General features: G+C 44.9%; 1 protein-coding gene across 1 annotated transcript in view; it reads right to left on the bottom strand.

Moving 5' to 3' along the window:
- Positions 1 to 16,187, bottom strand: part of cdon (cell adhesion associated, oncogene regulated) — a 68,013-nt gene that overhangs the window by 51,619 nt on the left and 207 nt on the right. The window contains exon 2 of the mRNA XM_042343851.1: positions 11,171 to 11,319. The gene's annotated coding sequence lies outside the window, so the exon portion shown is untranslated. The remainder of the gene's footprint in view (positions 1 to 11,170; positions 11,320 to 16,187) is intronic.

Here is a 16,187-nt window from a genome sequence, read left to right as displayed (position 1 = left end):
AATTTCAAGGATCTAATGTCCACATATCTGTACTTCCTAGTTTGGCAAAAATCTCTTACAAACTGCCATTCATCAACGGAGTCTTCAGAGGAGTATGTTTGATAACGTGGCCACATATTTGCGTCCCATTTTTTAAGCAATTGAAAAAAACTGTTGTGTTGCTTCTGTCCTTGACTTGGTTGACCTCTAGAACGAATTCAGAATAGCTTACCATATACTAAACGCATAACATAAGCACAGATGGGCTGTTCCAAAGAAAAAGGCTGAATGTTGAGAGCTTTCAGACATCTGAGATGAGAGAGAGAGGCACCTTAGGAATAGAAGCAAGTACAAAGTTACTTTGAAAGGAGAAAATCCTAGTCCCCAAAGAACAGATTGTGTTGACAGCTGATGAACAGTTAAAGGCTCAAAGACCAATCATTTGAATCAAATGGAAGATCTGTGATACAGAGGAAGCTTGTTCCCTTCGATGTACTGTACACGAGGCTGTTTGTCTCATAAAACAGTCGGCCTGGACTCCTGAAACATCACAGCAGCTGCATCTTATCTCCTTTCATTTAATGATTGCACTGAAGGCTGTTAATGGATAGAAGACCTGAGAAAAATGTCATCATTCAGCAACCTGAAAGTGATCTCAGACACAGGCTGGGTGAGTGGAATCCCAGTAGAAAAATTGGTTTAAATTTAGCTTAGAAAATATTTGAACTTGCAATGTCTTTACTCCATTCCCGAACTTGATGGTTCCTTTACCCATTAGGATTGGTTCCCACTGGAACCAGTGTCTCTGAGAATGACTGAAGATGTGACAAAAATCAGAAGTATATACTGTGGCAGCCATCCTGCACATAAAGTCCTCGACTTTCACGCAATCATTCTTTCCTGTAAGATTATTGGCTAAAACATCGGGAAAATTGCCTTCTTTATTCAAATAGTGATCTTTACCACACACCCGAAGAAACCTGGGTTTGAAATCTTATCTGAAGGGCAGCACCTTTAACAAAACAGAACTGGAGTGTCAGCCTGGGCTCCGCGCTCAAGACCTAACCCAGTGCTTGAACTCAGGACCTTCTGACACAGGTGAGAGAGTGCTAACCCAATGAGCCAAGCTGACACCTGGACGTGCAAAGCAGCCAATCCAACTTCTCTGGTTAACTGGCATTGCCGGGGGAACAGGTGAGGAAAGAAGAAGACACTTTGAAACAAGTCGTAAACTTCCTTCCCCCACTTGTGATCAATGAGAATAATGACGGGACTTGTTCATACTTTACCATGAAGTTTAAGTTACGGTTTGTGACCTTTATTTCAACCTAAAGAGTTCTGAAATTCCACTGCTCTTCTCACAACACGGGTCTGTTTCTCATCACCTCTCTCCACGTCTACAAGAATGCAACTTAATACGCCGATGATGACCATCTCAACAGCCCCGTGAACAGCGGTCGCTGTGTGTGTGCGGTCATTGTGGTTCGGAGGGAGAGCAGTGAGTCTTGAGGTGGCACCTGAGGTCATTAATCATTAGTACCATCCAGCTCATCTCTCCTTACAAATAAAAAAATGTATGGCTCAGGCACGATCCGACCATCAATCTACAGTGTTTAGCTTGGTTTTGTAAAATGCTGATAATGATAATAATCCTTGCATTTGATACAGCGCCTTATCACGTTTTCGAGACGTCTCAAAGCTCTTCACGGAATGTACTGGAAAGCGAACTGACTGTGTATTTTGTGACGCGGACCACGTAGAATTTGTAATTCCGTTCCACACACGAAACGGAACGTATACGATTTTTTTGAACGGAACCATTTAACGAATCATCACTTCCATTTCACTGTCAAGATCCCAAAGAGAAGTTCAGATGACCTCAACCTGTAGACTGCCCGTCCTGGTGTTGTCCCGGTATTCCATTAAACCGCGTGTTTAATGAGTCCAGTGTCCTGTCCATTTACCCATGTATAGTTCAGGCATGTTCAGAGCCTCCAAGGAGTCAAAGTCATCTTACACAGAGCAGTCTGGCTCTACAAGGATTACTGAGTGCAATCTGATCATGTGCTACAGTAAGGATATTGGACACCAGAGCGAGAGTTTTCCCATGGGCTTGAAAAGTGCAAAGTTCCTCGGCTGCTTATGTCCCTTACTGTGGTGTTTCGCCCACAAAATATACAGTCAGTTCACTTTACAGTATATTCTGTGAAGCGCTTCGAGACGTCTCGAAGACGTGATGAGGCGCTGTATCAAATGCCAGGATTATTATTATCTGTGAAGCTTTTCGAACATTTCAGCATCATGGACTATATCAGATGCACCAATTATTGTTATTGCTACATTTAACATCTACTCCCGATAACCCCGAGCCCCTTTAAGCGCAGAATAAGAGTATAAGGATTATTATTATTATTATTACAAAAGTTACACTGTTTTTGTACGGCTACAGTGATACAGCTATCAGCTGTAGCTATCCCTGTTTTTTTGGTCAGCCGGGTGTCTGATACCTGTGGTAACCCATTGCCAGGCTTAAAGTGTATCCAAACCAAACTACTCAAGAGTTCCTCAAACCTGTGGAAATGTCTGCCTGATGTGCAATGCGCACTCTCTCCCCGGAGGGAACACGCCCCACTCACCTGATCCCGTGCAGGTCACCAGGAGCCAAGACTTGGGGGCCCCAGATTACGCACTGGAGTTTAACCAGAGAGAAAAAAAATGCACAGCTTCCCATTGTGAAGCAGTATCTGGTAAACCTCCTGCATCCTATCCAATTTACACCACTATACCTGTCAGGGTTTTATCAGGAGCTAAACAGAAAGAATCCTTACCCCCATTGACTGGTCTGCTCTTCCAATTCCTGCTGACAAACCAAATGGATTAGTCTATCATCTACAGATAGAGTACTGTTGACCCATTTGGCTCAGGAATCAGATGACAGAGATCACTGTAGAGGATCGCAATATTCCATTGCGACAGATGCCACCTTGGAACCAGCTCAGCCCCAAAGAGATTGTCTTATCTCCGCTCAAAGGAGGATAATTAGATGTTCATTACTCATCTGACAAGTACAGGCTGAGTGAGCCCTTGTTAGTTGGAGAGCTGGTACCAGGAACTCCTTCCGAGCTTCATGGCAAGCAACACAACTCAGCATGAAATTGCCACCATCCACCACAGGAAAGAATGCTCGATGTTCATTTAAAATGTGTCACGATTTCAAGAGCCAAGCCGAATAACATGTTTCGCAATAATTATAGTCTACGCAAGAAGAAAGAACTCTAATTTAGAAAAGCAAAGTGAGCCGACATGGCAGGTTTAAATACTTTTTCAATAAAGAGTCGTGGATTGATGATATGGTTGAAGCAGAGAGCAATAATGGCTCAGGCAAGATGGGCTAAATGGCCTCCTTCTGTGTTTGCTACTACTTTGAATTATGTGGACATTGGCTGTCTGAGGTGCTGGAACGAGCAAAGGTTGCATAAGAACATGAGAATTTTATTATTATTATTATTATTATTATTAATTTGCTCGGCGAGAGAAGACCGAGGGCCATCTGATTCGCCTTTCTCCATCTTGGCAGTCGCTTGACAAGTAAGTCGTGATAAAACCTACTCGGCTAAGTGCACTCGCTGCCAATCTCCAAAGCAGACGCATAATAAGAGGGATACAATCTAATACGCACAGTGATCAGCTCCCAAGAACCACGTTGTGAGAGGGATTTGATCTGAATCTCATTCCCACTGCACCCAAGACTACTCCTTCCTGCCTTCGTGTTCACTAACGTTCCCCCGCTGCTGGGTTTGAAAGGTAACGTGTTCACAGGCTGCTTATTGTCGCCACTATCAACCGAAAGGTAACAATAATTATCCTTGCGTTTGATCCAGCGCCTTATTACGTCTTCGAGAGGTCTCCAAGGCGCTTCACAAGATACACTGTAAAGTGTAGTGACTGTGTCTTGTGGGCGAAAATCCAGTAACTAAACACAAGATCCGTTGTGTTTAGTTACTGGATTTCATTGAAAATCTCTGGCAAAATTTCTCACTGCTTCTCCTGTGCACTGCGAACAGATCCAGCGGGTTCTACAGGGTTAAAGCGACAAAGTCAAATGATCTGAGTTAAACACGAGCAAGGCTTGCCAGCATTCTGTCATGTGCGATCTGTGAAAGCGATTCTGTGATTAATACCTCTCTGTGAGGAGGTGTGACACACAGAGACTGACGGAGCATGCTTTCTGAAGTGTCTCGGAATAAAAGCACTTTAACCCTGAGCTCTCCTCGCTACTACTCGGTTTCAGTGCAACGGTCATGAATAGATGTTTTTTTTTTCTCTCTCGTTTGTTGCTCATGATCTCCCATCTTTCCGGAGAGTGGGCCCTTTTGCTCCAGAAATAGTTACTACACTTGATAGTAACTATACAGCGCTTTGAGAGGTTGCAACTTGAAAGAGTGCTAGAAATGTTTTTTTCTTTCTTGCTGGGGCAAGATTCTACGGACACCATGTGTAATCTGATCCAAAGCCATTGTTTTCCTGGGAGCCTGGATGGCGAGTGTCGACAAGTCACTTAACTATGGGGGCATCCCATCCAAGTCCAATCCTGTCCTGTCCTCACTTGAATTCTACACACAAGTGCTTTCCAGCAGGAGTCACTTGATAACAATCAACCATCATGAGTAGAAAGAACCCTTGGCCAATCTTTCCCTTAGCTCCTCAGATATCATAGGGGTTAATTTGCAATGTTTGACAACCAGATTTATTGCCACCTCCAATACACAAGTATGGACCTCACGGTGAGCTTGCCACCTTTGCCCAGACTTTGCCACCTTGGGATCCACAAATTTCCAGCTTCGAATTTTGCGATCGGCTATTTTCAACCAGGAATCAGAATAACGCAATGAATCTGTTTCTTTCATCAGATTGGACATCTTTGACATCTGCGGAAACCCATCACAGACCGAGTATTGAAACCAGACTGAGAGTTGTATGTATCTCTCTGTGTGTGTGTGTGTGTGTGTGTTTGTGTGTGTGTGTGTTTGTGTGTGTGTGTGTGTGAATGCCACTTACACATGGAGAGGTATGGAATAGGCAAACTTTCTCTGGAGGGACACATGCTGCTTAACCAATTCGGGAGCATCTTGGGAAGCTTGCAGGTTGGCAAAAGCCAAGATTTGCCGACCCAGAGTGTGCGCTGGGGTTCAAAGCCGTGTTTGTTTGTTTGTTTATTTATTTGTGAAGCGCTTTGAGATGTCTCGAAAACACGATAAGGCGCTACTTCAAACGCAAGGGTTATTATTATTATTTATTCTCATCATTATTTATTTTGTTTGATTGGGAAAACTCTCCACGCGGCAGCAGGTGAGCTCCAGCTCCGGATTGTGCCTATCATTCCCCTCTCTGGTGTCTGCGGGTACCTGCACCCTTTTTGATTGTTGGCTCTGGGATAGTGAGGGCCCTGGGCAGGAATCCAAAAATATTTCTTTTGAAATTCCACCTATTATAATTATCATTCTCTCCAGCACCAAGTCTCCATCGGGAAAATCCGGTCCCCTACTGTTGGTTAACACAAGGTGTCTGGTCACCTATTAGATAATAATAATAATAATCGTAATAATCCTTGCATTTGTGATAGCGTCTTATCACATCACTGAGTCAGCTCAAAGCGCTTCATGAGATATACTGTGAAGTGGATTGAGTGTATTTTATGGGCAAAACACAGGAGGAAAGCAATAGAATTGTTAGAAAATGAGTTCAAAAGGCAACAAAATACATTCTCGTACCAGAAGAATTGGCGAAAATAGTGAAAATATGAGCTATTCGGGAGCAGAAGGATAGATTCACTTTGTCTAATTGCCATTTCCTGTACATAACCGGTCTGTATGTTATGTTCTGGATGTGTACAGCTCAGTGCCACAACATCAACACTGAGCCACTGACAAAATGAGCGTTTTAATGAGAAAATAAGTATGTGCGCATGTAAAAGAAAGCAGGCACCTGAGTATTTGAAACATTCTGCTGGAAACGTAAGAACATTAATAGTGTGAAGCTTCTGCTGGGTTTGGGAGGAGGGGGAGAGGGAGGGGAAGAGTGGTTTATTAACTTGTCCAAAAGGCATGTATGTCTTCTTTGTGAACCTTTCAGGCGAGGATCAAACGAGGAGAGTCCAATTGTGTTCTGGTACAGTAACTGCCTCATTTTTATAGGCCTTATGAGATCTGCTGCTAATCTTCTGATTCCTCGCTCCAGCCATCTGACCAGAGAAAGCCAGTTGAATGAGGGAATTGAACTGCACCTTGTCAGGTTCTGTCATGGGACAGAGCAGCCGATTAAAGAAGAATGAGACTCGGAGCTAAGTCAGTGGGCGCACTGCTCAAATCCAGTTAGTAAAAGCTGATCAGCCAAGCAAGCGGAGGCCAGCTGTATTTCATCTCTCCACATCTCCGGGATGCCTTGACATAATATCTCGCTTCTCACAGCTCTTTGCGAGACAGACAGTCAGACTGTATTAAATCTCCCAAACTCGGCGCAGTCAGTTTCCATTTGAGCCAATACTTGAGAAGCGAAACAGTATTGTCGAGTGGAAAAGAAGCTGAAATTCCGCGATTGATTTCTGCCGACGGCTATCGCACTTCTTGTTGTCTCCACGTTGGCAGGACTGAAGGGTGTTGTTCCCTATCAACCCTGCTCTACAAGTAAACCCCAGGAAGTGCAGAAGAGTGGCAGCGGAAGGGGCAACTTTCCTAATTCTTACTCCACTCTGTTGTAAAGTCCAGCTGAGATTTGGTGCCTGCTGTGTGGTGAATGGCAATTGAGGTTTATTTGCTGCCATTTCAGGGCACAGCAGTTTACAGCCTAACACAGTGCCGTCCTCTCTATTCTCTATCCCTCCCGATTCTTCTACAAACGCAGTCACTACACTTGACAGCAATTTCCAGTGAAGCGCTTGGGACACATTTTGATCCTGTGTCGAATGCAAGCATAATTATCATAATTATGTCAAGCTGCGACAGCATTATATAAAGAATATAACCCTCAGCTCTTAGTTGCTTAAAATTCATTTAAATGCACATACAACATCTGAATCATACAAAATGCAGGATGATAATAACAATAATAATCCTTGCATTTGATATAGCACCTTATCACGTTTTTTTTGAGACATCTCAAAGCGCTTCACGGAATATACTGTAAAGTGAACTGAATGTATATTTTGTGGGCGAAACGCAGCAGCCACAATTGCGCACAGCAGCGTCCCCACAAACAGTCGTGGATTGAGTAAGCAAACTATTGCTTTTATTTATTTTGAAGGGAGTATTAACCCCTGGAAAAGCGATCCACCAGTCGTCTAACAACCGGGTTCCCCTTGATGAGACATTGTGATGGTATCACAAATTTTTGGTCACCCTGTATCTTAAAAAGCAAAGGAACAACTTGCCTGTATTGGTGAGCGATTGGTAAGCGTCTGGCGGCTGATATTGCTGAGTTCAGGAGCTGTACATTTTCATCCTCAGAAGAGAGTGATTTTCACTGGGTTTGGCTGGTTTCCATTGTATTGATGCGTAGCAGCAGTCAGAGCAATTGCTGACACACTCATTGATATGTTACCTACTGCTGGGAGCTGGAATGTGTGCCCTGCTCACACTGCAGTCGGCCTCTCTGTCCTCTATCTCTCTCCGTTCCGCTGTGAATGTTCTTACTGCTCTCTATCTCTCTTTCCTTCTCCTGCTCTGATTTGTTTTGGAACGTCATCTCAACGTTCTCCATCACATTTTTCTTCTGATTTCCCTCCTTCTCCGGTTCCTCAGTTTGGCTTCTTTTTCTACCGTCTCTCTCTTTCTCTCTCCCTTTTCTTTCTCTCTCCCCTCTCCTCCCTTCACCGTCTCTCTCTCTCTATTTATTGGCATTTAGACTCTCTGTTTTGTACTCCCCTAAAGGTTCGCCACTGATTACTGCAGTTTACAGCTATGGTTCTCGTTCTCTTTGATGCTGCCCTTGCTCTTTGACACCCACAACACCATTCGGCTGTAGCTCAGTTTACCAACGCAAACCTGTACCGAGTGCTCGCCACATCACTGGATGGGTCACACAGGCATTCACTGAAAAGCCACTTCATTCATGTCTTTCTACTTGTTTAGATACGATGAAGATGGAAACCGTGTCTGCATTATAGCCACAGGGCACGGTAGTGTCAGGACACCCTGCTTTGCTCTCATTTGGTAAATACCATTTCACCATGTCTCCTCGCCCTGCCCACACCCAGCGGGCACAAGATGCCAGCTTACAGCCTGATGTAATACTCTGTGTACTCGACACATCACCTTATCGCAGCGAAATGCCTCAAAAGACTTTGGCACAACACCTTTGAAGTGCAGTTGCTCTGATGTGCTTTAACACAGCAGCTGATCTGCACCAGCAACAGCCCACACCCAGCAAGAAGCATGTGCCAGCTCCCTTTTTGTTGAATTTAAATGAGAAATTCAAAGCTTTCCGAGACGCTACCCTGTGTGGAGGGGGCTATAGAAATGCAAGTCGTTGCCGTTGTTTTTTTTAAAATAAATTACCGGTTGGGGGACAAAAGCATATCGAAACGCACTACACTGACTGGAAGAACAGCTTATTACAGCTGGTTTACCTTTCTCCAGTAAAATGTTCCGAAGGTCATGAAATCTTTTGTCCAAAATTCAAACGTATAACCGATTCCATGTTTTTTTTTTCTTCGAAGACGTCCTCTTGTGTTTCCCCTTTTTTTTTGTTTCCGCGTTATGAATTCTTATTCATATTTCGCCCACAAAGTATACAGTCAATTCACTGTATACAGTAGGCATTGGGTGCAGTGAAGAGCTTTGAGACGTCTCGAAGATGTGATAAGGCGCTGTATCAAATGCAAGGATTATTTTATTATTAATTATAAAAGCCTGACATTTCTAACTAGGGAGAGGCTAGCTAACACTCAAGTGTTGGGCAAGGTGTTGGAAGGTACCTGGCACTAGTAGAACCAAACTCTAGTACAAGTCTGCACCTTCCGCATGAGAAAGAGAGGAGTGGAGAAAATCTGATATGAAATTGATTTATATAGAATCATAGCCTTTTTACGCTCAGGAGGCAGGTGACTTGGCCTATGAAGTCTACTCCAGCTCTCTGAGGGAGAATTCCACCCACCTGCTCTTTTCTCACACCCCTTAACACATACAGTGTATCCTTAAAATACTTGTCTTTTAAAACCAAGTACGGAATCTGCTTCGACCACTGCTTTTGGTTCTACGCATCCTCATGATTCTCAGTGCAAAATATTTCTCCTAACTTTTCCCTTTGTTTTTTTTTGGAAACAATTTTCAAAAATGGCCCTCTGACTCACCTACCAGTGAATATGCAGTAGTTTTGCATTTTATTTTACAGAGAGATTTGGGGTGACAAAGCACACAGTCCTGCTGAAATAATAATAATAATAATAATCCTTGCATTTGATATAGCGCCTTATCACGTTGTTCAGGCGTCTCAAAGCGCTTCACAGGATATATTGTAAAGTGAGTTGACTGTGTATATTGTGGGTGGAAATAAGCCATCAGAAAGTCATTCAAATAAGCTTGTGCTTTGCCCATAATTTCCCTTGTGACCAGTTAATCATTCTTAGTGGAGAAGCCAGGTATTGTGTGAAAGGTCAGTAGCACAGGGGCAAAGACAGACAGACACGTGACACTGCTGTGTGTGTGACCGAGAGCAACCAGGACATCCAGCCTTCCATCGTTAATCCTATCATGCTGTATGGTATATTAAAAATAATAATAATCCTTGCGTTGGATAGAGCGCCTCATCACGTCATTGAGGCGTCTCAAAGCGCTTCACGGAATACATTGTCAAGTGGATTTGACTGTGTATTTTGTGACCCAGACCCACATAGCGTTTGCAATGCCACACATTTGCATGAAGTGGAATGTGCACGATTTTTGAACGGGATCACTTAAGGCAGGCGAAACGACTGCACCCACAGCGGCGTCCCGCAAACAGTCGTGGATTGAGTGACTAAATTCTCTTTTTTTTTTTTGGAGGGATTATTACCCACAGAAAGCGATCGGCCAATCGACCAAAACACCGGGTTCCGACTTGATAAACAGAGGCGGGTGAAGTAAGGAAACTTGCTTAAGGTTTCACCCTCCCGCCCGGGAACTGAAATCAGGTCCGCTCGTTTGCTAGGCGAACACGCTAACCACTGCACGGTTTAAACCTAACAGAATGAACATTACGATGAAACACACATAATCTGCAGGCAAATCAGAAAGGGATACAGTAGAGGGAGTTGCGGTTGAAAAAAAATCCCGCGGTTTATATTCTGTAACGCTTTACAGTGAGACCCTGAAACTGTCAGCAGAGACTGATCTAATTCAAAGTTAATCCAGAAAGATTTAACTTTCCGGGTTTGGTGTGCGTGCGCGTGTGTGGGGTGTGTGTGTATGTGTGTGTGTGGGGTGGGGGGGTTTATGGGGAGCATATTATTTGGAGGAAAATGCGGCTAAATTTCAATTCCTTTTTGTTGAGCGACACATAAGCTGACTCTCAGCGATGTCCAGCCTGTGTGTATGTGAGTGCCCAGTGCTCTGCCTGCACCCCCACCCCTGCCTGAGCTGTGTCACACACACACACACCAGCTCCCAACACCGGGCTTCCTACTGGGAATATCCCATCCCATCCCAGGAACACAATCAATATACATAAAAACAAATAAACAAGCCCTTGCTTCATCCTCCCGACATAGCCAAATGCCAAAGGGATTCAGTGGTGCCTGAATAAATACTGTACACACCTTAAGATACAGCCTATTAACAGGGCAGGCTGCTCGCTCGCTCACTCACCCACCCACCCACCCACCCACTCACCCACCCACGCACCCACCCACCCACCCACTCACCCACCCACTCACTCACTCACTCACTCACTCACTCACTCACTCACTCACTGATAACCCGGGTCTGGTCAGATATAGTCATACAATGTCCAGATGTTTTGACTCAGAGCCTTATGTCAGGCTATATACACACGGGGTGTCCAAAAAGTCATGATACTATTACAATGTCTAATAAGTCTTAAAGAAACAATGATTTTTTTTTAGATAATAGTTTAGATAACATGACTTTTTGGTTACCCTGTATATATATATATATATATATAATATACAGTATATATAATGAGATAAATAGGCACTTACCGTACAATGGAGACAGCGAGTTCCCGATGACTTTGCACGTTTCCAGTAGAGCTAGTCCAGGTCCCCAGCCTGTGTTCGGCTGCGAGTGTACGAGTTGGTGAGTGTGTTTCTGAGCCTCTGTGCCTTGCTCTCGCTCGCAGCTGCTGTCACTGTTAAACAAGCGGCGTGTGAGTACTGTAATGCACACTGACCAACACAGGCAGCAGCTTAAACAGCAACAGGCGCTTCACGCTGGCAAACTAACGGTGGCGATGCCATAATTTATAGCGATCCGAGACGGAGGGGTGAAAAACATTATTTCAGTCTCTCCTCTGCTCTAAGAGAAACCAGATGTCGGCAAAAGGGCTTCAACAAAGACTACATACAGTCAGCCTCGCAGTAAAGTCATCATTAGCGGGTTTACAGGCTGCTGCTTGCTGCCTGTCTAAAGGCTCAAGGCTCACTCACTGTGCTCGAAGCAGAGACTATCTCAGTGTCTGTCTCCTTCAATTCCTCCGCATTGCCCCCTCCTTCCCTCCCTCCCTTCAAATCCTGCCTGAAGACCTTTCTTTTTGATCGTGCTTATGGCCCACCTCCCTCCCCCCCTCCCTCTCCCCCCTGGCTCGGTGTCAGACTGCACCACTGTCAAGCGCTCCAGGATGCTACCTCTGTTTTTCTTTTTCTTTCTTTCTCTGTCACTCTCTCCGCCTCAGAATCAGTCAGATCCCAAGTCCTGTCCTGTTTACCTGTTACTCCGTGATTAATTCACTCCACCTCACACACAGTCTCTCTCTCTCTCTCTCGCACCTATCGCTGCAACCCTTTAGCCTGAAATTTAACAGTAAAACTACCTGAACAAAAAAAATAGGATAAATAATTAAAAGCACACATTGCCTTCAAAACTGCTGATTAAAGCACAGTTTTATTTGCACGACTTGAAACTACAAACAATAAATAAAAAATGAAGTCCAGGAGAGTTGTAGATGCCGGTGATTCCGACGTCTATTGTGAGATCAGGGAGGGGAATGGATTTTGAGGAAACAGTTCGTCAATTGTTGAGTGTTTCTACTGGAAGTGCATTTGGTGAGACTGTATTCAAGGGATAAATAAGTTTGGGTCAGATTCCACCACTGTCAAGTGCTACGGGAATCTACCCTGTGTGAAGGATGCTGTATAAATGCAAGTTGTTGTTGTTGTTGTTGTTGAAACGGGAGGATGGTACAGAGGGAATTCTGGAACGTGAGATCATATGGACAGAAGGTATCATGTGAACTTCTCTTGTGATCCCGTGAATAAGGAGTCCAAGTTGTACAAAAGTACGTCACTTCTCCGATCAGATCTGCTTCAGAGACGTGGCGGGACATTTGAAGCTAATGGGCGTAGTTAAGGATTTTAGTTGACTTTTCCATAAGAATTATTAATTTCAGCAAACTATACAGCTGTAAATAATTTTAAAATAATTGTATAATATCAGAGAAATATTTTTGATCTTAAAAGGGAAAGATTCTGGAACAGGAAATTCCAAATCCCACCGGCTCGGTGGTTACACAGAGCAAGTAGCGTGGCATTGAGCCCAGCACCTCATGTCCTGGGTTCAGGGTTTGTACTGTGCTGCGTTACACCATCTTAGCCACAGCGGAGGGGAACCTGACTATTACCATCGGTGTCCTTGGGCTACAGAGAGGAAATCAATCAGCCGTGATTCTCACTTCTAATTACTATTACTATTATGAATGACCCTCACTGGAAGTTTGATGTGATCAGGGCTTGTCTTACATCGTAAGGTCACACGAAAGGCTCAGATGAAGATAAAGATCAACAACTTGCATTCATATAGCGCCCTTCACACAGGGAGAGTTTATCTACGGAGCAGGTTTGAGTCCGAGCTGGGGAGAAAGAGGAGGTGACCATAGTGAGAGGGGCTGTGTCGGGGAGAGTAGGTGTGAGGGAAAGAGGGGGTGAGAGAGAGATGGTGAGAGGATGAGAGAGAGGGTTGTGAGGGAGAGAGAGTTTGGAAGGGAGCGATGGTGTGAGAGAGAGTAGGTGGAAGGGAGAGAGTGGGAGCAAAGATTTCACTGTTTTCCTATCTGAGCTCAGCAGCCGATATTCCACGCCCACTGTATGATGTAACGCCGGCGAATATCTTTCTGTGTATAAAGTTTCTGCATTCTGTACGAGCTTCTATACACAAGGCCTTGTCATAACAAACAAGCCCACGGCTAATCACTTGGAGCCAGTAAAAATACACAGCACAATAAATCCCTAATAAAGACGGAGCGAAAGAGAGAGAGAGAGAGAGAAAGAGCTGGCCCGTGGCACTTTCTCCTGATGCTAAACCAATTGGTTTGGGACTCACTGTTACTCTTCACTCTCCGCTCAGCGAGTGGGGGCGGGGGGTAGGGGGGGGGGTCACAGGGCATGACAAATATCATCCTCTCTTAGCTGCCGGTGTTACTGCGAGGCTTTCTTGTAAAATACGTGTTTCCACAAGACCTCTTTGGCCGTCCTGAATCATAGAGCGCTATATCTCAATCCAAATCTGTTTCACAAAAACAAACATATGTTTTGGGTCTCGCTGTAATGTAATAACAACGGCAATGTGTCTTGTTCACAGAGCCTAACTCGGGCGCGTGTGTGTGTGTGCGAACTGCTTGATCTTGTATCATAGAAAATTAACAATAAGTGACCCTTGTATTTGACACAGCATCAAATGTACGTACAATCCATCACATCTATAACATCAAAGCACCTTCGAGCGCTTTGCAGCGATTTATTGACAAGTGCACTGAGTATATTTTTGCAAGCAAACTCTTACAACAACAACTTGCCCTGATATCGTGCCCCTCGTATGGGTAGCGTCTCAGAGCGCTTCACGGGGGAGTGGTTTGAAGTCGAGCTGGAAAGGGAAGGGAGGTGACCGAGGGCACGACCGAAGAGGGTAATCTTCAGGTGCGATTTGAGGACGGGCAAAGAAGGGACAAGATGGAGGGATTGAGACAAGGAGTTCCAGGGATTTGGGGGATAGTGGCTGAAAACACGGGCAGAAGGAATCGCTGGACAAGTGATCAGAGATGAGAACATTGGATGATTCTCTCATTTGCTTCCCTGGCTGAGAGCAGCTAACTCAGTAGATAGATACATACTACTAATCCTTGCATCTAGTGCCTTTCACAGGGGAGGGGGACATCGCAAAGTGCTTACTGTGACGTGTAGTGACTGTACATTTTTGTAGGTGAACGTGCGAGCCATCTCAATGCGAGATAAGGCCCCCTATCAAATGCAAGGATTATTAGAATTATTATGACTGTTAATATTGATCTCGCTCCCCGTTGAGGCTCTGAAGTGAATTGACCGTATATTTTCTGGGTGAAACGCTTGGTCTGCTGAGCAGATTGTGCTGTACTCCCGGGATGACAGAGAAAGGAGGTGAGATGAGTTGGTGGAAGATTCTGACCCTGCCTGCAACCCTCGTTACCTAATATGGAAGCCTTCAAACTCTTAACACAAACACACAGTCTGTCAGGTGCGCCTGGCAATGTTGGCACGGACTCAAGCCGAAAATACTTTGGAAAAGCAGCAGCTCGTAAATCTAATTTATCCTTTTGTTGTGTTAACCCTTTCCCCAAGTGCTGGATGGAGATCACAGGGCGGCTGCAATCGTAGGGTAACCAGAGCCCAACACTGCCATCTCTGAACTCTGGCTCTCAGTTCGGTCAGATCTCGGGATAGATTACCAGCTTACGTTGACTGGCTGTGTGCTTGCTCTCTGAGCAGTCAGTGTTTGGTAATTAGCTGCCGTTACTTCACCTCTGCTTTGCACAGCCGGTTTGCCTTCCACCATCCTGGCAGTGACTTGACATGTCGTGTCCCAAACTATGTCCTGTATCCCCCGGTATTATTTTCCAGCAGAAATCTATCTCATTTGTTCTTGAATCAAACATTTTCTGCTTCCGCCGGCTCTCTGCCTGTAAACGTGTGCTGCTTTCAAGCAGCTAAACAACAGCGTCAAGGCCAGCATTCTCACCAGCTGACATTAGGGTTAATATAATGAAGCGTTTCATATTTAGCCATCGAGTGGACCTGGATGTCTTCCTTCCCTCTTCTCCCCCTATTGTCATAATCAATGGTGACAGCCTGGCTCAGGAGCAGATCTGTCAGTTTGTGGACTCCAGACTTCAGCTGTTCGTTAGAGAGATCCTTTATGGTGGGGGTGTGATTCCTCCACGGGGGAAGAGATAAGAGGAGTCTCTGAGATGCCTTCCGGCAGGAAGGGCGCTTATATAAATGCAAGTTGTTGTTGTCGTCGTCGTCGTCTCCCTGGAACCGAACTGGCTCCAAGGTGACATGCTTAGCAATGGATGTTAGAATCAAGTTGACCCTCTGTGGCGACCTCCTTTGTCCATTCCTGAGGTTGTTAGTCTACAGTATTCCATGGGGCTTCAAGGCTTGACTCTTGCCAACCTGTACCTAATACACTCGGACTTAAGTAAGCAGGATATGCCCTCCGGGGAGAGAGGGAGTACACATTCCATTCCAGACTGAGGAAGATGTCCATGGCTGGGTGGCACACATGGAATTCTCAGTTGGTTTGGATACTCTTAAACATGATGATGGGTTTCCGCATGTGTCAGATCCCCCCCCCGGCTGACCAAAATATTACGGCTGATTTGCTAGATTTGTGACAATAACCGAACGTGAGGGAGAGCCTTTGTCAGCCACGTATCTGAATAACTGAATGGGGTAAGGAGACTGGTTGTATTTATTGGAGGCCATTCAGCCCATTACTGAGTGTTGGCGTTTGCTCTTCCAAGAAGGCCTCCATCCTAATGCTAATTTCCTCCTTCCCCGGACCCTCTAATGCTCTTCCACTGCACGTGCTTGCAATCCACTTGCATAGCATTCACCAATTTTCCTCCTGACACACAAATTGCTGTGTATTTAGCCAAAGAGTGCCCCTGTGCTCAGTACCTCCCCCACCTAAATGCATCTATTATCCTGCAATGTAGAAAAGGTTAAACTCAAGCAATCTGAGAAGGCA

This window comes from Callorhinchus milii, unplaced genomic scaffold (assembly GCF_018977255.1).
Source record: "Callorhinchus milii isolate IMCB2004 unplaced genomic scaffold, IMCB_Cmil_1.0 Scaffold25, whole genome shotgun sequence".
In the NCBI taxonomy this organism is placed as follows: Eukaryota; Metazoa; Chordata; class Chondrichthyes; order Chimaeriformes; family Callorhinchidae; genus Callorhinchus; species Callorhinchus milii.
This window is presented reverse-complemented; position numbering and strand designations above follow the sequence as displayed.